The sequence below is a fragment of the Podarcis raffonei genome, chromosome 15 (assembly GCF_027172205.1).
Source record: "Podarcis raffonei isolate rPodRaf1 chromosome 15, rPodRaf1.pri, whole genome shotgun sequence".
Classification (NCBI taxonomy): domain Eukaryota; kingdom Metazoa; phylum Chordata; class Lepidosauria; order Squamata; family Lacertidae; genus Podarcis; species Podarcis raffonei.
The window spans coordinates 37,832,369-37,857,318 of NC_070616.1; the positions used below are offsets into that span (position 1 = coordinate 37,832,369).

The following is a 24,950-nucleotide window of genomic DNA, read 5'->3' on the forward strand; positions in this document are numbered from 1 at the left end:
CTTTCTCAACTTGTGGGTCCCCAGGTGTTGTTGAACTACAACTCCCATCACCCCTAGCTAGCAAGGCCAGAGCTCAGGGATGATGGGAGTTGTAGTCCAACAATACCTGGTGACCCATAGGTTGAGAACCACTGGTCTAGGGGAAGCACATATCGTGGTGAGCTTGAAAACATGTGTACAACCAGGTCTTTTTTCCCCAGCGGGAACTCACTGGAATTCAGTTCTAGCACCTCTCAGGTGGGCACCATTGCCTTTATAAGAGAACAAGGGTGTTCATGGTGAGTTCTGGCACCTCTTTTTCTAGAAAAACAGCACTGTTTACAATCCTTCCTTTTTCCTGTTGCTGTCTTCAGTGTTTTCAAGAGCTGAAAGCACAACCACAGAGAACTTCTTCCTTCCTTCCTTCCTTCCTTCCTTCCTTCCTTTCTTTCTTTCTTTCTTTCTTTCTTTCTTTCTTTCTTTCTTTCTTTCCTTCCTTCCTTCCTCCTTTCCAGCCAGCACTGATGTCTGGGCCTGATTAAAAGCAGAAACCGCAGAGATGTGGCTGATTTTGGTTCTGTTCTCCAGGAAAAAATAAAGGTGTGGCTGCTCCAGCTGCGCACCTGACCAGAAGGCAAACAGCATGACACCAACCAGAGGGTCACCAGTGGAGAACCACAGTCTCCTTCAGCCAGCACATTCCAAGGAGATGAATCAACATCCAGTGTAAGCTAATGACTGCTCTTCACCCTGAGGCAAAGAATGCAGCAAAGGAAAGGAAAGAGGAGCCATGCACTGATAATCTGTGAATCCACAGCTAAACAGAACAATTCTTTCCCATACACCCTATACCAGGGGTGAGGAGCTGGAGCCCCAGGAGCAGAATGTGGCCCTCAAAGCCTATCTATTTGGCCCTTGAGATTCTCCCCAAGATGTACCTTCTTCAAAGTTGCCACCATGGGATTGAATCCCACCCAACAATAGTGGCAGTCTTGATGATGGCTTGGATGCACTGACTGTGTAATGAAAGCTGCAATCCTAAGGAATAATGAATGTGAGATCCCCACAGACCTCTGCATGCCTTATTTCTGAGCAGACATGCTTAAAACCATGCTGCATTGTAGGAATCCTATACAGATGCATTTGCAAGTTGTACTGAAATAAATGAAACTTTGCTTCCAAGTAAACGTGCTTAGCATAGGGATGCGAACCAAACATGCAATGCAGTAAAGGAAATGTACTTATAAAGAAAGTTACTCATTGTTTGTCTGGCTTTTCAAAGCCCAGCTTGAATTTAAAAGGTCATTGCAATTCTTCTGGAAAACTCTTGGCCTTTCTTGGGCACCACAGTTTCAGGGCAGCCCTGGAGAATGGTGTGCCCTTAGTGTGCAGTCTTAGGGCACAGTCAGTGCAGTAACAAGGAAAGTTTTAGGTGGTCTTAAAGGATGGAGTACAACAAACCAAACTGCACATTCCCTTGTGTATCTATTCCCCCCCCCATCACAATATGTGATGGGCAAATCGGTCCATTTTGGTCTCTCTATTTCTCATTTTTCCACCCTTAAGTTCCTTTCTCCACATTTCCTGTTTGCATTAAAAAAAAAAAGTCCTCGTGAAAATTCAGCAGTGTTGTAGTGCAAATCTACCTCCACATGAAATTTTGCCTAATACATAGATTTTTACAAAACAATTTTCCCAAATACAATGTATTTTTTAAATGCTGCTTTCATGAATATATGATTTTTTTTCTGCACAAATTACCGTATTTTTCACTCTATAAGATGTACCAGACCATAAGACGCACCTAGCTTTTGGAGGAGGAAAACAAGAAAGAAAAAAATTCTGAATCCCAGAAGCCAGAACAGCAATTCTGGCTTCTGGGATAGCTGCGCAGCCTGCATTCGGGGAAAAGTGGGTCTTATAGAGCAAAAAATACGGTACCCAAGTACAGGCATATTTGTACACATTACCTGGCTGGAGAATTTCATGTGCAAATTTCTATGGCTGGCCCTCTTAAGGTTCACATGTTGCTTCAAAAAGTGTGTACTAAGTCAGTTCACTTATGAATGCAAACCAAAACAAATCATAATAGGAGTCACAGGGAAGGGCAGGATAACAATCAGGTCTATGGGGATGTGGATATTAGTGTTTCAACCCTTTCATCCCATGCTGTAGAGTGGGCAGTTCTAGGATGGCCAGACAAATAGCTTGACCTGGCAAAAGGCAGCTGCCCGGGAGCTTTACAGATGCAGTCTCAAATACTGGCTTGCACCAGGTTTGCTCTCAGTGCAATGTCTGTCAAAATTCCAGGGGTTACTACAGGTTGCACCGGTTTTGCCATCTTCCAGCATTTCCTTTGGCTTTCGGAGCTTGTGCAGACAACTCCTGGGATTAGTATGCAACATGGTCTAGTGGGGAATATGGTTCTGGATCCGCCCCGTCTCCTCCCCTTGTTTTGTGTTTGGCAGAGGGTGCGGCGTAGAAGGGCTTGATGAGTATGTCCTCAAAAGCATCCCGTTCCCCAGTGTGGAAGGCAGAGGCTGTGAGGTTGTGTTTACAGTGCGCTTGTGCTAAAGGCAGACCAAAATGTTTGTGCATGTTGGGAATACTCTTGGCCATTATCCAGAATGTCTTATGAAAAGACAGGCTGCGGTTTCAGCATGACAAGAGCCATGGGTATTATGTAAGCGGAGATGAGAGAGTGTTGATGAGAGGCAGAAAGCAAAGAGGGCAGGAGGAATAGACTGAGAGGGTCTGGCAGAGAGAGATAGAAAGATGATCCCACCCACATTTGGCTCTGGCTCCACCCACATTTGACTTCAGCTCCTCCAGCCAGCTAGCAGGTCTGGCTCCATCCACTGTTGGCCCTAGGCCTGAATATTTCTGTTTCCATGGGTCAATGGCCCTCCATTGAGGAAAGATTCCCTGCTCTAACTTGCGCCCTGATCCTCTGAACGTTTGCTGAAACTGAAAGCCAGCCCTTCTGTGTGTTCTGGAGGGGGGGGGGGAGATGAAGAAAGAAGGAAATGCATTTTGCACATGCTCATAGACTTCCTTAATTATTCTTTCGTATGTTCCATGGCTGAGCCCCTCCAGAAACCAATTTCCAGAAATCAAATTCAGGCTCTCCATGGCTTAAATTCAGGAAGTTAGAAGACCCTTCCAGGTCCAGACCAAGGAATGCCCCATCTAGTGGTGCTGTGGGTTAAACCACAGAGCCTAGGGTTTGCCAATCAGAAGGTCGGTGGTTCAAATCCCTGCGACGGGGTGAGCTCCCGTTGCTCAGTCCCTGCTCCTGCCAACCTAGCAGTTCGAAAGCACGTCAAAGTGCAAGTAGATAAAGAGGTACCGCTCCGGCGGGAAGGTAAACGGCGTTTCCATGTGCTGCTCTGGTTTGCCAGAAGCGGCTTAGTCATGCTGGCCACATGACCCGGAAGCTGTACGCCGGCTCCCTCAGCCAGTAAAGCGAGATGAGGACCGCAACCCCAGAGTCGGCCACGACTGGACCTAATGGTCAGGGGTCTCTTTACCTTTACCTTTACTCCCACCAAAGGTAGGCAGAAGCTCTCCTCCTCTACCACTCAGCGATGCAACCAGGGCAGGACTTCAGGACAGAAGCCAACCTAGCAGAATGAGCAAGAGGGTTCACAAATGCAGGAATGCTGAACTGTCACATTTTGAAGTAGTACACACCAGGTTGCATCTAAGTAAGTTCTACACAAAGTAGACTCATTGAAATTAATGAATCTAAATTAGGCATCTCCATTAGGGCAGGCATAGGCAAACTCGGCCCTCCAGATGTTTTTGAGACTACAATTCCCATCATCCCTGACCACTGGTCCTGTTGGCTAGGGATGATGGGAGTTGTAGTCCCAAAACGTCTGACGGGCAGAGTTTGCCTATGCCTGCATTAGGGTTTACTCTGAGGACAAACATGGATACCACACTTTTCATCCCAAATCTAAGATTACCCCAAACTGCACTTGCATTCAGAGAAAACAGGAAAGTTCTCTCAACATGAAAGTTGTATTTCTTGTTCACAGACAGGCGCCATGAAACTGCCTCACAAAGTCAGGGCATGGGTTCATCCAGGTCCCTATTGTCTACACTGGCTGGCAGAGGCCCACCAAGATTTCAGGTAAAGCGTTTCTCCCAGTCGTGCCCAGAGATGCAGCCGATCGAACCTGGAACCTTTCTGCACGTAAAGGAGACCCTATATCGCTGAGCCCGGCCCCTTCCCCCAAACATAGGAAGCTGTCTTATCGACAGTCAGATCGCTTGCTCCACCGAGCTCAGTGCTGCCGACACGGCCAGGCAGCGGCTCTAGCTGCCCACTCAACGCCTCCTCTCCTCCTCATTTGCAGAACCCGAAACAAAACCAGCTTGGCGTCTGCCTTCCCCAAATTAAGGCGGAATCTAAAAGAACCATAATCACTCTGATCCTTGAAAGAAAGAAAAATCCACAAGATGACAAGAAACACACCTGCTATAACCTTGAATCGGGGACCCGCTGTACCTCTATAAAGCTTTGTATCACAACCCACGCTAACCCACCCCCGCAACCCACCTCCCTTTCCCCCACTGACGGCAATGGGGGGGGGGAGATGCGTTGGAGGGAAGGGGAGAGTTTGCAAGGTGGGAGAATGTTGTATTTTAATCTTGTTTTTTAAAATTGTATTTTAATCAACTTTTTTTTATTATTGGTTGTTAGCGCCCTGAGCCCGGTCCTGGCTGGGGCGGGCGGGGTATAAATAAAATTTATTATTATTATTATTTGACAAACCTAGACAGCATCTTAAAAAGCAGAGACGTCACCTTGCCAACAAAGGTCTGTAGTATAGTAAAAACTATGGTTTTCCCAGTAGTGATGTATGGAAGTGAGAGCTGGACCATAAAGAAGGCTGATTGCCGAAGAATTGATGCTCTTGAATTATGGTGCTGGAGGAGACTCTTGAGAGTCCCATGGACTGCAAGAAGATCAAACCTATTCTGAAGGAAATCAGTCCTGAGTGCTCACTGGAAGGACAGATCCTGAAGCTGAGGCTCCAATACTTTGGCCACCTCATGAGAAGAGAAGACTCCCTGGAAAAGACCCTGATGTTGGGAAAGATGGAGGGCACAAGGAGAAGGGGACGACATGGTTGGATAGTGTTCTCGAAGCTATCAGCATGAATTTGACCAAACTGCGGGAGGCAGTGGAAGACAGGAGTGCCTGGCGTGCTCTGGTCCAGGGGGTCACGAAGAGTCGGACACGCTAAACGACTAAACAACAACAACATCCAGCAGGAGACGTGGTGCGTGCAAAGCTGGCTCAGCCTAGCTCCTTCCCCGCGCTCCTCCTCCGCAGCCCCTTCCCCGCCCTCCGTCTCTATCCCACATGGGACCCTATCTCTCCCTCCCTCCCTCCCTGCCAGCGAGGGCATCCGGCACGTGCCGCCCCTTGGGGACTCCTCTGCTTGCAGGCCCTTCCTCCCCCCCCGCCCGCGCGACCTTCCCCTGCTCTCCGTCACGCGCAGGGCAGCTGCCGGAGGCGCCCGAGGCGCGCCCGTCTCCCCTTCGCCGCGTGCCCAAAGTCGCTCCAGCAGCCAATTAGCGCCGCGTATGCAAAAGCCGCGCCGGCCCCCTCGCTCTCCCCCGCCCCCGGCGCGCGCGCGGCGCCTCTCCCGCCTCGCCAATTCCGTGCAAGTGGCGGCGCGGCGCGAGAGGAGCAGCCCTGGCCGGGCCCGCGGCGAGAGGAGGAGGAGGAGGAGGCAGCGGCGCGATCGCCCGTGCTTGGCGCTCCGGAGGTGGCAGCAGGCTGCAGCGGAGAGGCAGCTTCAGGTGAGGGCGGCGCGCGGAGGGGCAGGATCCGAGCCCGGGGCGAGAGGAGGCTGGGACGCGGGGAGTGGGGTGGGATTAGCCCGGGCTGGGAAGCGCGTCTCGGTCGCGCATTAGGGACAAAACGGCGGGAGCTGCCTCGTAGGGAGTGCAGAGCATTTTTGCTCGCCAGGGTCCACGGTGTCCACGGCTCTGTTGCGGTGTCTTACCTGGAGACGCGCCGGGGATCGAACCCGGGACGTTTGTGCGCGCAAAAAGCAGGTGCGCTGCTACAGCTTGCTCCAATTCGGGTGCTTTTGATTGCTGCTCCGACCGCCGTCTCCTGCGGGGCGGGGAAGGGGTATGTTGTGTAAACAGAAGCAGACAGACAAAACCAGACAGCATCCATCATGTGCCCCGTGCGCGCGCACCGCACATCACAGGGGTTTGGGTAGGTAGCAACGGTTTCCCAAGGTGGGTCCAATGAACAACTTAGCGCATGGACAGCTCTTGCAGGAACGAACCCACCCACGGACACCAGACATGGGCTGCCTGCGCCGGCACATTGGTATGCGCAAAAAAACAAGTCTGTGCCCGGTGTGCTGTTCTCACAGTTGGGAGAGCATTGTGTTTCCTGTGCCAGGAATGCAGACTGCCCAGGGCACAGGGGAGAAGTGCATGTCTTCAGAAATAACGCCTGGCGCACAAGTCGCGCCCAGCATCTGATAACGAGACTCAGGGCTGTTCTAATAAGGTGGTGCTGGACATAGCCAGCATTTGTTGATGGCACTTGCACACAGTGTATCTTCAATAGGCGGCATGATTTGGGGAGCATAGCTCAGTGCTGAGGGGGAGGGACCATACCTCAGTGACAGAGCACCTGCTTGGCATGCAGAAGGTCTCAGCTTTCGTTTGGGGTATTTCTAGGCAAAAGGGTTGTGTAGCCAGGTGGTAGAGAATACCCTGGAGAACTCCTGGCAGAGTAGATAAAAGGGATAATAGAGAATCTGGATAATAGGATAATAAGTGATGATAGGTAACATTAATAGGTTGAATTCAGTAGATTAAAAGGGAGAATAGATAATAAACGGACAAATTGTTTGAGCTGGTGTAGGCCAGCTTTCTTTCTTTATGGCATCAGTTCTAGAACAAGCTGTGTTTGGACCTTTAGACCAGTTACAAAAGATAAGCTGTTGTGAGCCAGTTGCATGAATAGCTTACAGCAGACGTTTTCAACCAGTGTGCCGTGGCACCCTGGGGTGCCTTGAATGATGGTCAGGGGTGTCATGTGGAACACTGGCCCCTGTCCCTCTTTTCTTCCCACCCTCCTCTGATGTCCTTGCGTGTCTCTGCCTCCCAAAGGCTTGCAGCTCTGGTTACAAGCCCCCCAGGCTGGCCAGGGGGCGTTTCCTAGGCCCCTGTGGGGCAGTGTGAGGGAGGCATCTCTCTTGGGACAGGGGGGGCAGCTCAGAGACCAGGGGCGGCAGCTGCGGCTGCCCAGAGGACTCCCAAGGGGAGAGGAGAGGAGGCTGAGGGAACACTCCATAAGGGAAGGTGTTCGAAAAAGGGCAAGAGGCTGCCAGCTCTGCAGGCAAGGGGTGATATAACTGGACTCCTGAGCCCCACAGAGGTGCCTCAGAAAGAATGTAGTTGGTCAAGGGAGCTGTGGACCCAAAAAGGTTGAAAACCTCTGGCTTACAGTATAGTAAATGTGTTAGTCTTTTGGTCCCGCAAGACTCTGACTCCTATTCCCTTCCCTATAATTCCCAGAGGGATTCATCAATTGATCGATCAAGCCCTCTTCCCAGGGAGCTCTGGGAATTCCAGTTCTGTGAGGGGGCTCTCAGCACCCTTAAAAAACTTCAGTCCCCATAATTCTTTAGAGTGGTATGATACTGCTTTAAATGTATAGCAGACATGGAACCTCTGTTGTTCTTGCTGCAACAGACAAACACGTCCGCTCCTCTGGAATTTGTCACCAATGCTGAAAGCGGCTGACCTGGAAGAAAGAGTGGATTTGCTCATGTTGGGAATATGATGAAGACCGTAGTTCTTGTTGATTTCCCCTCTTCCCACCCACAGTGTGCCTGTCCACCCACTCACCCCCATGCATACATAATGAAACTTGTTTGTGGCAGCATGCCAGGAGGTATAGCTCTAGATTGGTTGGTTGGTTTGTTGACATATTTTATGTGTTAGTGGAAGTGGACCCCTCTTAGATGAAATGCCATGCTTGTGATAAAAATCCCTTTGTGGTGAAATGTACCATGCCTAGGATGTGGTCGTCTTGATGTGGTCGGTGCAGATTTGAACTGACTTTAAGACCTGCTGTTCCCTTTTGTTTTCAAGCGGGCTCACTTGCAGTTAAGCATTCTTAGAACTGCCATCTGAGAAACTGGTGTGTTTTGGTGCAGAAAATACTCCGGCCATTCACAGTGTAATGTCCAGGTCTTAAGAGACAACTGTCTGTGGTGTCCAGCAAAATGCTGCAGCATGCATTGTTCACAAAACAGTGCTCACCGTTAGCGAAGTCTCACCACGGCATTTGCATGTATTTCACCCAGAGTGAACAGATAATGGGCCATTCCAGATGTTCTCTTTTAATTGCAACAACAATCTGCGGGAAGCAGAGCTAACCTTCCCCCCTGCTGCCATCGGACCCCTTGTCATTTATTACAGACAGACAGGAGATCACAACTGCTGCTGCTGAATGTTTCACATCCTTCATGTGCAGAGTCTGAGGCTACTTAAGTTCATGACATGTGTATTTATCTGATTTATTTTGTAAACTTGGAGTGGAGAGGGAAAGAGAGAGAGAGAGAGAGAGAGAGAGAGAGAGAGATGGTTTTAAAGAAAATATTTATACCCCATAGAATTCCAGTGCTTGAATACTCATCAGCACCATCATATTCTGCAATGAAGCAATTTTTGTTGTCTATCCCCTATTTTTCGCATCAGGGAACCAGTGCGGCCATCCTAAGCCCATTTACCAGGGAATAAGCCTCATTAAACTGAATGAGATGTAGGATCATATCCAACCAACTTCTATCTGGAGTAATTCATTGGAATGAATGACTTTAATTTGGTCATGTTTCTTAATATCAGTGGGTCTACTCTGAGTAGGACTAGAATTTGATACAAGCCTGTACAAGGCATGTATGGATTTGCATTGTGAGAAGAAATGCTATACACATTGTAAAAGCAATGGGAGCTCTTTAATGAAATGTTAAATTTTGAAGTACAGTGCTATGGGGGAAATCTGGTGGTAGTTGTTTTACACCATCTGGGTAAGTCCTAAACAGAGAGAAGGTAGGAAGTTGTCTTACACCAAGTCTATCTCAGTCTTGTCCACACTGGCTGGCAGCAGCTCTCCAAGGCTTCCGTCTGGGAAGACTCCCATCCCATCAATGTGAGGGATTGAGCCTAGGACCTTCAGCATGGAAAGCATATGCTGTACTGCTCCTTTCCTTTTGCCTGTTCTTTGACCACCAAAAACTTTCCCATGGAGGAAATCCAAACTCCTGGCAGTGGTGGGGTAAGATCATCATCTGGGAAGTACACTTCCCTTGCAATTGTGAAGTAGTGGGTGGTACCCATTGCGATTGGCGGGGTGGGGGGCAGGGAACCCAAACAGTAGGTGGAAGCCTGAGCCAATGACAACAAATTCTAGTTTTGTCCCCGTCTTCCTCTGTGCTGATTTCTACAAGGGAACCACTGAGACTCAGCAGGGCCGTATTGGACCAGCCCCCGCCAAATGTAGCCCTACTGAGATGACACCCCATTCCGGAAGGGTGGCAAGATGGTTGCAGAGCCATTGTTTTTGCTTCATGACACAACTTTTGCCTTTCAGACCTGAATCCTTCCATTTCAGGCATAGGCAAACTTGGCCCTCCAGATGTTTTGGGACTACAGTTCCCATCATCCCTGGCCACTGGTCCTGTTAGCTAGAGATGATGGGAGTTGTAGTCCCAAAACATCTGGAGGGCCAAGTTTGCCTATGCCTGATCCATTCCAATTGAGTTTAGACCCTGTAGTGATAGGCTTGGGGATCTGGCAGAGTCCTAGAGCCCTCCCACCTCCTACCCAAAGCTGGGAAAGTGCTAAGTAGGTTTTGGGAAGGAGACAAGAGGACCCTGTCAGAGCCTCATGCCCCCTTCTCAAAGTCCAGGACCTTGCTTATTAGGCTTTGCTCAGCTCAACGCCCAGCGCATGTGCTGGACACACAGCTCTAAATCCACCCTGGCCCCTGTTGGTCATAGAAAGTTCTCTTTTCCCAGATCACACAATTCGGTCACCTAGCCTGTATTTTCTGGCCTGACTGGCAGCAGCTTCCCAGGGTTTCAGCCCAAGCTCCTTTCCCCATCACCAGCTGCTATCTAATCCTTTTAACTGGGATCGGACCTGGAACTGTTTTCATGCAAAACATGCTCTCTGCCGCTGAGCTCCAGTTCTTGTTCACAAACATCAGGCCAGCTCCCATCATTCCTTATTTTGCCTTGATCCATATTTTTGAGGAGTGGGGGAAATAAAAGGGAAACTGAAAAGGGTTTTTAAGACTCAACTGCAAGCAGCCTTTGTGACTTAAGGCCTCTCCCTGGAGGTGGAGGGGGTGTGATCAGAGCCAAAGCGAGGACCTTGTGATCATTGTGTTTTTCAAATGCATTAAGAGGAGGGTGCAACATGATAGGTAGGAGTGAGCGCAGATGTGGTTTCCGTGGAGCGCACCACCTGGAACAAAAGTCCTAATGAGGCTGTGCTATCTAGAATTCCTGATAGAGCAGTGCCAGATGCAAGCTGAATACCTCACTTCATAATTATTGCTGGAGTGTGGTTTGCCAAGGTTTGCTTCAGGCACAGCAATTGAACCGGCCAGGCATTGTTTGCAAATGGTTTTGATTTTTGGCCGGCATTGGCAAGCAGCTCATGGGATGTCTCTGTGACCTCCTGTGCAAATGTCTCTGGAGCTCTGAGGACACAGTAATACCTTGTTATGGAAACTGCTGTCTTTTGAAGAACAGTAGTTTTCTTCCTGGCTGCAGCTGGCTGCATAGAAACAGGCAGCAGTCTTCTTTGCACGCTCTTCCTGACACGCAGGAGCTGTGCTGGTTAGCTTTACCCCAGCACAAACAGCATGAACATCTGTAATCACAGGTCCTTTCTGCACACAGCTGCATGCGCAATGCTTGCGCGTTGGCTTGGAATCCTGATTGCGCAGGGTTCCAGGTTGCCCGGAGGAAGCCTTTGCACATGCAACTGTCCACACAGAGACTTGCTCCCTGCAGGCATTTGTGCATGGATGACAAGGGATGGAGCTGGTTGGTGCAGGATGGCTAATTTCAAACACTGCTGAAAATGAATGTATGGTAAAATGATAGATGGTGTGAAATCAGAGATCTGGTGAATTATGAGACAAGGAAAAGAAGTGGGACATAAGCATGGTTTAAAACATGGGTGGGGAACCTCAGGCCCAGGGAGCAAATGTGGCCCTCCAGATCTCTCTGTTTGGCCCTTGAAACTCTCTCCAGCCACATTTCTGCTTTGCACCCTCCTTGGCTGCTAATACTGCTTCTTGCTTGCCTGGGTGGAGGTGGACAGAGAGGTGGTGTAAGTATTTGCAGAAATGAGCCCATCATGCAAAGGTAACGTTCTCAATCATTTTTGCCTCTGGACCCACCCACCACATGCATCCTGTGGCCCCTGGAAGGTTCTCAGGAAGGAATGTGGCCCTCAGGCTGCAAAGGGGTTAACATGAATGGCACAATGCACCAGATGCAAAATGTTTTCCCTTTTTGTCTGGTGTGTGTGCAAAGCGACACTGGTTTTAGATGGAAGCACAGCTTCTAGCCTCAAAGTGGAAGCAGCTGGATAGCACTTGGTTGAGTGTGTGTGTGTGTGACCAGAACAGCACACTTGCACACTCTGTCCCCCCAAGTCTTGCGCATCCCAGCCGTGCTGTACTGTACCCTTCATCCTGGCAGCTCGCTGGCTGCCGAAACCACCCGGTTCTCTGTTTGAGGCAGCCCCAGTCCCTGACAACACACCCTCTGCTTGGCACTGCAAGCTGCTAAAATTGGGTTTAGCTTGCTGTGCCACCACGTTAGTCACTGGCAGGCAGGGCTGAAACATGGTGGGAGGTTGATGAACGGTAGTCTTCTGCTTGGAAACTAGCAGCTTTAAAGTTACCGGATTCGGGAGGGAAGAGAATGCTGTAAGCTGAACTTGAGCCCCAGCACGAGATGAAGCAAAGAAATTGTTTGACCTTGGTTGAATGATGTCCAAGCCCTAGTTTGCTCCTTCCACACTAGTCCTTTTTCTCTGACATCCTTTTATTTGCTTCCATTCTGTTGTTGTTTTTCCTGTGTCATTTTTTTGTTTATTTTGAGATCTGATTAGTAGAGTTTGCTTTTGTTGCTTGCAGAAATACAATTTCTGCTTTCCTTGCACAGATAGGCAAAGCACTTTGCTCCACCTCTCCATGCTATCAGAGGCTCATTTGACTGGGATATGGTCTTCTTGGTGGTGGCATCCAGGTTAGTGGAACGCGAACCCCAGGAGCAAGGACTGGGGAGAAATGAGATTCAGTTTGCATATAAAGGCGAACCTACCAAATTAATGCGTTCTATCACATGCACAAATGGAAATGCAGCCTTCCCTTGAAATTCACACTTCACCAAATTTTGCAATGCAATTCTCCTGCCAAATAACGTGTACTAAAATGCATATACTGAAGGTAAAGTATGCCTCAAAATGCATATATTACAGAAAATAGCATATAAAAATGCATCAAGCAAGGAACAATCACATTACAAAAATGTGTATATTAGGCAAAATGGCATAAAATATGTGTGTTTTAGGAGAGATTTGCATTAAACGGCTGATCAATTTTCATGAGGCTACTTAAAAAATGCAGACTGATGTGGAAATGTGGAGAACCGAACTTAAGATTGCAAAAATGATAAACTGAGAGAAACTGAAATTGGTAGAGGACAACCTCTCCTTATTGGCATTTCAACAGTCTGTGAAAACCATTTTCTATGTTTAAGGGTTTAATCTTCTTCCCCTCTCCCCAGGGTATGTGGGGGGGGGATGTGATTGTTTTAACATATCTTTCTATATCTTGGAATTCCACCTGGGGAGCCAAAACGTGGTAATATTATTATTATTATTATTATTATTATTATTATTATTATTATTATTATTATTTAAAGGACCTGGCTTTCCAAATGTTGTTGGACTACAACTCCCATCATCCCTGACAGTTGGCCAGTATGGCTGGAACTGATTGGAGCTGGAGTTCCACAGTATCTGGAGGGTCCCTCGACCAATAATATAGGCGGGACTTCCCTTTCTGGCAGTTGCTTTTCCAGGAGTGCAGATTTTGGTTGAACATTCAAAGTGCCTTGATAGTAAGAGCAGTTCAACAGCGAAGCCAATTACCCAGAGAGATAGTGAGCTCTTCCTTCCTGGAGATTCTCAGACAAACGCTGGGCAGCCATTGTTGGGGATGCTAGAGCACTGAATTGCTTTCACTGAGCAGGAGATTGAACGAGGTGCCCTAAAGACACCCTCTAGCTCTGTGCTTCTTTGAGCCTCAGGTGTGTTTCTGGGCTCCCTCCCTCCTCTCATCCTGTGCTGTTCTCTCTTTCCAAAATGGTAGCAAGCTGTAGTTTGCAGGAAATGATGGTTTGAAGTTGCCCGGAAAACCATGGTTGCCAGCCATGGTTGAAATCCTGGTTGCAAAACCTGCCTGTGTCATGATGATCCCTGAATCCAGCGGCAATCCAGAGGCAGCAGCTGAGAAGCAAGATCAGGTTCAGGACTCTGAGGCAGCTCCTGAAGATCAAGGGACCATTGAGACTGAGGCTAGGGGACAGGATCCACCAGAGGAATCTTGTAGACCACCAAGGCCTTCTCCTGAGCCTCCCATCACACATCACAGGTCCAGTGGCACAAAGGATGCACCAGGAGGGAGGCTATGGAACAGAGGAGGACTGCCCATCTTCAGGCCAGGGGATTAATCCTTTAAGGCCCTGAAGTTCTCCATGGGACAGGTGGAGCTTGGAGGACATAGTTTGATGCCAGAGCCTTAGCTTCCAACCCTTGTTGGAGTAAGTTGGTCACTCAGAGTTGTCTGCAGCTCTGCATCGTCTGAGCAGCCCTACCTCCCCTCCCCTCCAGCCTACTAGCTCCCTTCTCCCTGGAATCTAGCATCGGACCAGGACAGAGCATCTCTCCATAGCCAATGGGAGGCCATCAGTGAGTACATCTTTAAGGGCAGCCCCATGCAAAGCACATTGCAGCAGTCAATCCAAACTAAAGGATACATTTGTCATCTCTGCCAAGCTAAGCAGTTGGCTCCTTACATCTTTTGCCCTGACCTAGCCACTGTGATCCACGCGACGGTCACCTCCAGACTGGATTATTGTAACTCACTCTACGTGGGGCTGCCCTTGAAATTGACCCAGAAACTCCAGTGGTTGCAGAATGCCGCGGCGAGACTCCTTCCGGGGTCCTCGCGTGGGATCACATTCACCCGGTGCTATACCAGCTGCACTGGCTCCCGGTGGAGTACAGGATCAGGTTTAAGGTGCTGGTTTTAACCTTTAGAGCCCTATACGGCCTAGGACCCTCGTACCTATGGGACTGCCTCTCCTGGTATGTCCCATGGAGGACCTTACGGTCTTCAAACAAAAACATCTTGGAGATCCTGGGCCACAGGGATGTTAGGCTGGCCTCAACCAGAGTCAGGGCTTTTTCGTCTGTGGCCCTGATCTGGTGGAATGCTCTGTCACAAGAAACTAGGGCCCTGTGGGGCTTGACATCTTTCCACAGGGCCTGCAAGACAGAGTTGTTTCACCAGGCCTTTGGCCAAGGCACAGTCTGACCCCCTCCTTCGGTAATCCTCATAGAACTCTAGCCCAATGGTTGCCATTAATTTGATTCTGAATTGATTTTAGAATGAATTGATTTTAGAATGCTGTGTTACTTTTATTGTTGTTAGCTGCTCTGAGCCCGGCTTCGGCTGGGGAGGGCGGGATAGAAATAAATTATTATTATTATTATTATTATTATTATTATTATTATTATTATTATCTTGACATAGGAGTGCTCAGAGCGAACCATTGGTTAATGGATGTATTATTTAACATGGGTAGCCTTCTCAGGCATTGTTCCATTCCATAGCAACAAATTTCAAGGACCAGTTACGTGCCAGGCGAAACGTTTCTCCCCACCACCCACCTCCCATTACTTCATTTCTAAATTTGCTACAGAAGGAATGTGTTCTTATGTGGGCTGGATGCTGCATTTAGGCAGGGAGACGCTGTGCCAGTGACGTGAAAGAGCACCCTGTTCCCTGGAGCAAAGATGGCAGTCTTGCTAGGGGAATGTTATGCTAGCCTGTGTGGAAGGTCAGAAGATAAAAAATAAGGCCGTAAGACAAGGGGTATGGGACTTTGGGCCCAAGAGCTGAATATGGCCGGCGAGCTTTTCTGTCTAGCCCTTGGGAGTCTCCCCAGCCCACAATTCCTCTCCAGGTCCCTTCCATGGAAAGCTGAGAGTCTAGAAAAAAAACCTCTAGCATTTGCTTGGCTGGTCACATGCATCTTTCCACCACATTGGTTTCTGGCCTTGCTCACTTTTTGACTCTGGCGGAACCCACCACTGCGATGCAGCCCCCAGAAAATTGCCCATGAGGGAATGTGGCCCGAACAAATTGCCCCACCCTTGTCATAAGATGAGCCCTTCTGGACCAAACCAAAGTTCCCTCTCATTCTGCAGCTGCCTGCTTCCCTCAGTGCTTTGTCAGAAGTCTCCAGGAAGCCCCAAAGGCCCCTCTCCCAGCAAGTGGTATTCAGAGATGGATAGCCTCTGAACATGAAGGTTTACGATATTTTAGCCAAAAGCCATTGGCAGGCAAATTTATGGAGAATAGGGCTAGTCCCCTGTAAAGCTATCAGTGCCAGTGACCACCATCATATCTTGCAGCAGTGAAGCATATCAGTCTGCTAAGAGATACTTGTTTTGTCTGCTCTGAATTAACGGCCAGTCAGTTTCATTGGGTGACTCCAAGTTGTAATATAACTGGCAGGGAGTCAGGAAGTTGGCGGCGGGAATTATCCATTTTTTCTAAAGCAGGGATGGCCAGCTCCCAAGAGACTGTGATCGACTCACAGAGTTAAAAACTGGCAGTGATCATCCCCCCCTTTTGGGGGGTTCAAGTCAAAGTTGATGAGCTTTTTTTCAGGAAAGAAAGTGCTATTTTTTATGGGTTCAGGTCAGAGATGTTGTGCTTTTTGTGCAGAGGAGAAAAGCCCCAGTTTTGGGGGGGTGCAGGGCAAAGTTGTTGAGCTCTTTTTAAGGGAGCCAAACTTGTTGAGCTTCATTGGGGGGGAGCCAGTGATCTACCACAGACGTCCAGTGATCTACCGGTAGATCACGATTTACCTGTTGGACGTCCCTGTTCTAAACCATGCATACTTTTATTTGCATCAGGAAAGCTGATTTAATCCAGGCTGGGCCATTGCTGTTCTTGTGCTGTTTTTTTAAAAAAACAGTGTTATGAAATTGATACTTTTTAAAATTATATTTAATCAGCCATGTTTTGAGATATGTAGATGGATGGATTATAAGCCACTTTGTGAAGACTCTTTCTTTAAAGACCAGTTATGAGTCTGTTAGCGAAACTGAATAAATAAATCTAGGAACAGGCACCGCCTCCTCTTCAGCATAGCAACCATATTTTAATTTATTCTGTGTGGGAAGGGGCATTGGCTACAGATACCTCTGGGTATTTTTCACAGTCTTAAATACAGGCAGCGATGTAGGAAGACTATGGAGGTGCTTTACTTCTCAGGCTCTTTCTCTGCAAGACAAATCTCTGATGAGCCCCTCTTCATCCCCATGAAATACTGCACAGCCCTTTGCCTGCAAGAGAATTTCTGAAAGGGGAATTGATTTGAGGTCTCACACGGATGCGTGATGGATGCGCTTGGCTGGCTGCCATATCTCATATGCAAGGAGATGGTGTTATAGGTCCTCTAATTCGGCGTGAAAATTGCAGAGCACATTTAGATGTTGTAATTGACATTTACAAGACATTGGCGGTGGCTGCCGCTGCCTCCACTGGTCCAATAGACGTGCTTCTCTGCAATAAACCTGCTTGTATGATGTGCTGTGTTCCGTGTTTAACTATAACTATGGCTTACAAGGGTAAGAGTAAAATTAATAACTCTAGCAAATCTTTCAGTGTCAGTTTGCACTTCTGATAAAACTGTTCATTTACCTGTAATTGAAGAAAAAAGCACACATTCCATAATGGACTCAGCAAAAGAATAAAGTAATTCTTAAATCTAGCCATTGAGAGTGGGATCGACAACCCATGGAAAAATTGTTTTCTACCATCTGAAAATGGGCATTGCATTTTGGGATAATATGGGTTTGCAAGGGGAGACAAAGTTCAAGGGTATGGGAAGCTATTCAGTTAAGCTGCCACTGAGAGAACAGCAGAAATTGCTGGCAAATTTTGGAACCTGGATGCCGGTCTATATGGACTTGTGATCTGAGCCTGCAGGGTTCTTTGTTCAACTTGTTAAGATTGCAATCTTATAGGTTCTTACCAGAGAGTAAGTCCCATTAACAAGACTCAGATTATTTTTAGGAATTGGACTGAACTGTTTCTAGATTTGCAGCTTCCCACCCCACAAAAACTCTTTTCCTTCTTTACAGCAATGCCCTCTCCCAGATTGTCCCTAGAACAATGTCATACCCTTGAGAGCTATGATGCTATTTGGCTCTTCTTCCCTTCCTGCACTTTTCCTCTGCCTTGCTTGCCCATCCTTCCTCTGCATGCATCTTCTTCCATTGCCAACCGTGCCTGTTCAGTAATCCCTGCAGTGGGCGTTAAGTGCCATGAAACAGGAAAGATATCTGCCAAGGAGGCTCAGATGTAGCCAAGAGCTTTCAGTTATGGACGTGTCAGACACTGTACTCCCACCGGGATTTAGGAATATTTCACACATGGCACTTAAGATACTTTTGTGCCTCTCCCAACCTGCTGTCTGTGAGCATGTGTGAAAGATAGAAATGCCATTTAAATACACAAGTATCAGGTTATTCAGCCTATTGATGGCCGTGCAGAAAGGTTCCACTGCAAGCAACCTGCATTTCTCACGTCCCCTGTGAACAGCTGCTAGTCTGCCTTGGGAAGATAATTGTTCTTGAAAAGCAGTTTAGAAATCCATTACACAGTTGAAAGAGAGAATAATTAAATAATGTATTCTCAGATGTGCATTGGAACCACATCTGATAATCTTTTCCCACCTTGGAGAGTGTCTCTTTAATTACTACTAACAGGCACACACAGCTTTCTTATGAAGTGAGACCAAGGACAGGACCTTTTATGGGGTGGCACCAAATTTTTGGAATTACCTCTCCCAGGAAGTATGCCACTCCTCATTGCGGGCCAAAGGCTTATTTAATCCAGTCTGCACTTGGTTGATTTTGTCATATTGCGCTTTTATCTGCTGCTTCTCTTATTTTTTATATTAGTGGCTCAGGTCCTGAATATTGTTGATTGTGAGTTGTAGCCCATGCTAGTCTTACTCATAATAGACCCTTTGCAGTTATTAGGCATGTCTAACTTAGAACTCATTCATTTCAGTGGGCTTACTCTGAGTAGACGTCAGTCGCATACAGCCCTGCATTTGTGGATTGTTAGTTAGCTTTTTACTCTTTGTTTTAGAGTACACTGTAATCTCCTTTTTGAAAACCAGGCTTAATAACTCCATTAAATAAATTAGCAACAATAACCACGTGATTCTTTCTTCTTTTCCATGACTGCTCCCTCTGCCCCCCCCCCCCATCTCTGCAGTTTGGCTTTTTCCTTCACTGTTCTCCCATCCCTTACCCCCAACCCCAGACATGCAGGTGAACTGTACAGCTCCATTGGCAGAGCTGGCTCAAGACATTTTGCTGCCTGAGAGGCAAGGACAAAATGGTACCCTCTCCCCATTCCACATACAGAAGCCAACCAGAATGGCAGCTGAATCTTGCTTCAACACTAGTAATGGGTTAGCATCCTTCACTGCATCTTAGTGATGGGACAAGGGCAGGTCACGAGGCATGCAGAGTTCTGTTCTCCAGCAGAAGGGATTGGCTGATTGGCTGATAGGGTCAGCCCTAACCATTGGTGCATTCAATGGGTGCATTCAGGGTGCACATAGGGTGCATTCAGACGTGATTATGATGCCTGATTAGAATGCTAGTGCCTGTGTCCAATGACCCTTTCACACTGCTATACCTGCAGTATACCTGCTCAGTCAGTAGAGCATGAGACTCTTAATCTTTGGGCAAAAAATTCTGGCATTGCAGGGGGTTGGACTAGATGATCCTCGTGGTCCCTTCCAACCCTACAATTCTATGATTCTCTGTCACACTCTTTTCACTCACACCATGGTGTCTGGTGTGTTACAACAACGTGCAACATTGGGCAGTGCCACCGCTCCCTTCCCGCATGCTTCTGTTGCCCCACAATTCCCCCATGGAAACAGCAAGAAAGAACTCTGTGTTGGCGTGCCACCGCAAATTTCATCACTTTACTCCCACAATTTTGTGGATTAATGGGGTTGCAGATGGATTTCCTGGAAGCATTGACACAGAACTGAGCCCTAAACTTCCACTTGATTTCCAGAAGTGGCTTTTGTAGCTCAAATATAATGCAGAAATTAAAAATTAGGGGAACATTGGGGAAATGGAATCCAGTGGTACCTCGGGTTACAGACGCTTCAGGTTACAGACGCTTCAGGTTACAGACTCCACTAACCCAGAAATAGTACCTTGGGTTAAGAACTTTGCTTCAGGATGAGAACAGAAATCGTGCGACGGCAGCAGGAGGCCCCATTAGCTAAAGTGGTACCTCAGGTTAAGAACAGTTTCAGGTTAAGAATGGACCTCCAGAATGAATTAAGTTTTTAACCCGAGGTGTGGGTTAAACCACAGAGCCTAGGGCTTGCTGATCAGAAGGTCGGCAGTTCGAATCCCCGTGACGGGGTGAGCTCCCGTTGTTCGGTCCCTGCTCTTGCCAACCTAGCAGTTCGAAAGCACGCAGTGCAAGTAGATAAATAGGTACCGCTCCGGTGGGAAGGTAAACGGTGTTTCCGTGCACTGCTCTGGTTCGCCAGAAGTGGCTTAGTCATGCTGGCCACATGACCCGGAAGCTGTACGCTGGCTCCCTCGGCCAGTAAAGCGAGATGAGTGCCGCAACCCCAGAGTCAGCCACGACTGGACCTAATGGTCAGGGGTCCCTTTACCTTTACCACTGTATACTGCCATGTGAATGCACCCATTGTAATACTTTTATATTTATGTTTAAAAAAACCCTGAGAAGTGGCATTAATGAAGCTGGCAAGGGTCTGTTTCTGCTCCCACCCCACCCTGAGCTTGTCGTTTCATTGGAGACTGCAGAAGAAGGTACTAACTAATAGAAACTGCAGACATGGGCAGGTAGGCAAGGCAGATAGGAGAGGTGTTATGGACAGACATCCACCAGCCATGGAATTATGAGATTTCCGCCTTGCGTCCTGGCTGGGATGTGTAGCCCAGCAGCACATTCTATCAAATCTTGATTGTTGAAGTCAATGAGTAGTACCAAGGAACCCAAATAAGTAACACACAAAACACAAAAGGTCATGAAATGAAATGAGGTTGATAAACAACAACGTAGAGTAAAAGAAGATGGGCACCAGCAGCTTAAAAGTTGTGGTCCTGTCAGAGATTCCAGGGAGTACTTGGAACCAGTTCCTGGTGGATTTTGTTTGCTGCAGTATTTGGCCACACTGAGAGTGAGAGATGCGTGTCGAGCTGAACGGGGTTGAGAGATGTGCAACTCCTGGCAGATTTTATAAGAAGGGTTCAGTAGAGATTTCACATATGCCACGACCATCAGAACTACCTGGCCACTATAAGGAAATTCTGCTCTTGGTATGTTCATTTTCCACCTTTCCATTTTGATTCTCTGGCCCCATATCTGCACAAATTTATTATCCCAAAATACAGACGTGCTTTTACACTTGTAAGACTGGATGTTTTGCCATCTGCGGTACTTGAGGGTCGATTCCAAAAGATCCCGCCTGAGAAACGTCTTTGCCCCTGTGGAGACGGTAGCATCAAAACAGTGGCACACGTCCTCCTGTCTTGTACTGTCTACAAAGACCTGAGGAACGAGATCATCACCCCACTTGTATTAACCATCCCAGGGCGCTCAACCACTGCCACAATGCCCTTTCTTCTATCAGATCAAAATGAGCAGATAACAGCAAAGGTTGCTAGGTTCATAGCTGGGGCAATCAGAAAAAGGGCCACTAACTGACTGCTGATTCAGGACTTTAAATTGTGCTCTTATATCAAATTTCCTTTTCTGCGTATACTGTAATGTATTACTGTTGCTATGGCTATTAGCAAATGCAAATAAAGTTTTATCTATCTATCTATGCCACGACCAAAGGAGTACAGGAGGACATGAGTCACTGACTCAAGGTTTCTGGAGTTGTAGGGGAACTTGTGCTTGTGGTTTAGGGTATTTGTGTATCTTCCCTCCAGGACTGATGGAGGAAGGACATTTAAGCATGCCACCAGGAAGGCATACCCCAGCTTCTTCTCCTGCACTGTCTGCCAGGGATATGGTGAGTTTTTAAAGAGGCAAGCAGCTTACCTTCCGAAAGGTGAAACTGTGTGTTAACAGAAGATTTCCCACATGGTGTTGAAATTGCTCAAATGTGATTTTGAGCTCCAGTCCTATTTTCCCCCTGCGGAGAGGTTCGCTACCTAACTACTTAGAGGTGGGAAGGGAGAAATGGCAACCAATGCCTAGTTTCCATGGCAACCCCCGGGGCTCAGCTACTAACTTCTCCAATCTAAAATTAAATGGCTCTCCCCCCCCCCATCCGCCACTGCCACCCCTTCTTAATACTTAAAGCAGGTAATTTGCTGCAATGAGGACCCACGGGAGCACAGTCAGTGTCACCAAGCAGATTGTTAGGTGTGAAGCTTGAGGCGCTCTAAATGGTCTCGCTGGATGCTCCCTGCCACAAAGAGTCTATGCAAAACGGGGGCACACGTTCTCCGCTTCTCTGAGAGGAGAGCTGCCCAGCGCTTGGGCTACTCTGCTTGGTTTCCTTTGGAACTGGAGAGTCGTTTGCATTTGTAATTATTATTTTTTATGAGCAATCGTACAAGCAGGACTTCTGGACAGAAGGCACTCTGATTCCCCCAGAAAGCAACTTCCCAGAGAGGGGAAGGACTCTATAGCTCCGTGGGGGAGCACCTGCCTTGCATGCAGGAAGGTCTTGGGTTCAGCTCCCAACATCTCCAGGTAGAGCCAGGGAAATCTGCTGTTGGAAACCCTAAAGGGCTACTGCCTGCCATTGTAGACAGTACTGAGTTGGCTGGACCAATGGTATGACTTCCAGTGTGTGGTTGTCTGACTCCAGCTAAAAGTCCAGACATTTCCACATCATCTTGCTAATGCTTTTTTTTAAAGTCTTCATGAAAATTCATCAGCATTTTAGTGCAAATTCCTCCAAATATGCACACTTTTAGTAAGCAATTTTGCATGAGAACGATGCAGTTTTGTATGTTATTTTCACAAATACATTCATTTGTTTTCCCACACTCCCCTAGCGCACCCGTTATTTGATTGAAGAACCATGTCACAAAATTGGGAGAAGTGCAAATTTTGAATGCTAGCAGTGTTTTGGTTCTCTTATCATTTCAGGAAGTGCAAATTACTAAGTTGCCTACATTAGAATAAATCAAAATTAAATTTCAACCCCCATCCCTACTGTCACACTCTTCTGGCATCTGACTAAGTAAGCTGAATCAAGGGTCATGTCCTGTCTTGCAGTTGGCTAGAGGAGCTGCTCTGGGCAATTGGTTGTTGCCCTCAGCAAGATAACCTTAAAGACTCCCTTATTGCCACAGAGGAAACACTTGAACAATACAGAAACTTGGAATATGAAACAGGGTGAGGCATGATGCAGACCTGTCAATATACAAATGGAACCAGGGCGAGCGGAACTTGATCTTTCCAACAAAGAACCGTGGTTTGGAACCAGTATGAATCCCAGTTTAGTTTGCCTTTATGTGGCTTGGCTGACTTGCTTTACACCTGCAACTTAGGGAATTGACTTACACCAGGCCAGACTATTGATCTGTCTAGTTCAGTATAGTCTACTCTGACCTGAAGCAGCTCTTTGGGGTCTCAGAGGCAGAATGCCTTTCCCAATACTGGCTTCCTGGTCTGCTTAACAGGAGAAGCCAGGGATTGAACCTGGAAATAGTTGCATTTAAACATCTTCCATCCAAAAGAGGGAGAAGCTTTACTATAAGTGATGAAAAGTAAAAGGTAAAGGTAAAAGGACCCCTGGATGGTTAAGTCCAGTCAAAGGCGACTATCGGGTTGCGGCGCTCACCTTGTTGTCAGGCTGAGGGAGCTGGCGTTTGTCCACAGACAGCTTTCTGGGTCATGTGGCCAGCAGGACTAAACCGCTTCTGGCGCAATGGAACACCGTGATGGAAATCAGAGTGCATGGAAACGCAGTTTATCTTCCTGCTGCAGCGGTACCTATTTATCTGCTTTCACCGGTGTGCTTTCAAACTGCTAGGTTGGCAGAATCTGGGACGGCAACGGAAGCTCACCCCGTCGCGGGGATTCAAACCGCCAACCTTCTGATCGGCAAGACCAAGAGGCTCAGTGGTTTAGACCACAGTGCCACCTGCGTCCCATGAAAAGTAGCATTCTCAGGACGCCTGCCACTTCCTGTGAAGTAACCAAACATGGATTCCCAGGCCCCAAAGATCCAGCAAACCCTTAAGAGGAAACAAAAGAGGCACAATTAGCGACAACTCAATTGCAGTATTAGTTGCACATCAGCTGGGGAAGTAAGAGGCTCCCTGTAATTAAATACACAGAAATCAACATCCTTCCCTGGCATATTTAGCTTATGGGGGTGTTCCCACTGTGCCACAAAGATGAAAGATGTTCCTGATGTGAGTGGGCCTAATGTTCTAGGGCTGAATCATTGTAGGGACTTAGATTTAGCATTCTGCAGTCTTTCTCATCTCTCTGATCGTGATGAAAGTTGTTGCTTCATCAGGGAAAACGGAGAAAATCGGGGTCAGCCAATGCAGTGCCCTGCCAATGTTGTTGGGTCATGACACCAATAACCCCCAACCCTGCCATGCTAACAGGAGGGCTGGTGGGAGCTGTGGTTCAAAACATCTGGTGAGCAGCACCAGCTTGGGAAAGTCTGATATAAATTGGCACGACACAGGTGGAGAATTGGGCTCAAACTTCAGAAGCAGTTGCTGCATTAGTAATCATATCCTAAGGCTGCTCCCTCTAATGTGTTTATTACACATAAAATCATAGAATTGTAGAGTTGGAAGGGACTCCAAGGGTCATCTAGTCCAACCCCCTGCAATGCAGGAATCTCAACTAAAGCATCTATGACAGATAGCCATCCAACCTCTGGTTAAAAGCCTCCAAGTTCTTCCTGAAGTTTAGTTGGAATCTCCTTTCTTGTAACTTAAAGCCATTGGTTCAAGTCCTGCCCTCCAGGGCAGGAGAAAACAAGCTTGCTCCATGTGACAGCCGTTGAGATATTTGAAGGTGACTATCATATCTCTTGTCATAAGCTGTGCTAAATGTTTATCACTGATTTATTTTAACATTGATAATTATTCATGTAGGTTTATATCCCCGCTATTCAAGGCAAAATACCTTCACAAAGCAGCTCGCAGTATAGCAAATTGGGTATAAATACCTTTTTAAAACGTTTTTTCAAAAATCAGTATTTTTTTATTTAACAGAATTTATATAAATTTATATAAATTCTAAATATTAGGATCTCTCTCTCGATCTGTCTCTGTCTCAGCATAGGCTGAGCCCTTCATTAAACTGGATGTTGGGCGAAGCAGGATGCCGGAGTAAGGAAAAGTCTGACTTCGTATTAAAGCCATAATGTCTTCAGTGGTCAAATATCCATGTTTGATGTATAGTTTTAGGAGGGACATGGCTCTGGGTGCTGTAACTGAGGAGTGCCTGCACTTCAGAATTGTTCCACTGAGTTTGTAAACTGTGTGTGCACATTGCCACAGGTGTCGTCTTCAAAACTGCA

The 24,950-nt window shown here is 47.4% G+C and overlaps 1 protein-coding gene across 2 annotated transcripts in view; it reads left to right on the forward strand.

The window, feature by feature from the left end:
- The first annotated feature begins 5,675 nt into the window (after positions 1-5,675).
- Positions 5,676-24,950, forward strand: part of LZTS1 (leucine zipper tumor suppressor 1) — a 40,033-nt gene continuing 20,758 nt past the window's right edge. Inside the window, exon 1 of one of the 2 annotated variants that reach the window (XM_053367274.1) lies at positions 5,676-5,799. The gene's annotated coding sequence lies outside the window, so the exon portion shown is untranslated. Of the gene's footprint in view, positions 5,800-21,368; positions 21,456-24,950 lie in introns of those variants that run through there. The other variant, XM_053367275.1, reaches the window with a different exon arrangement.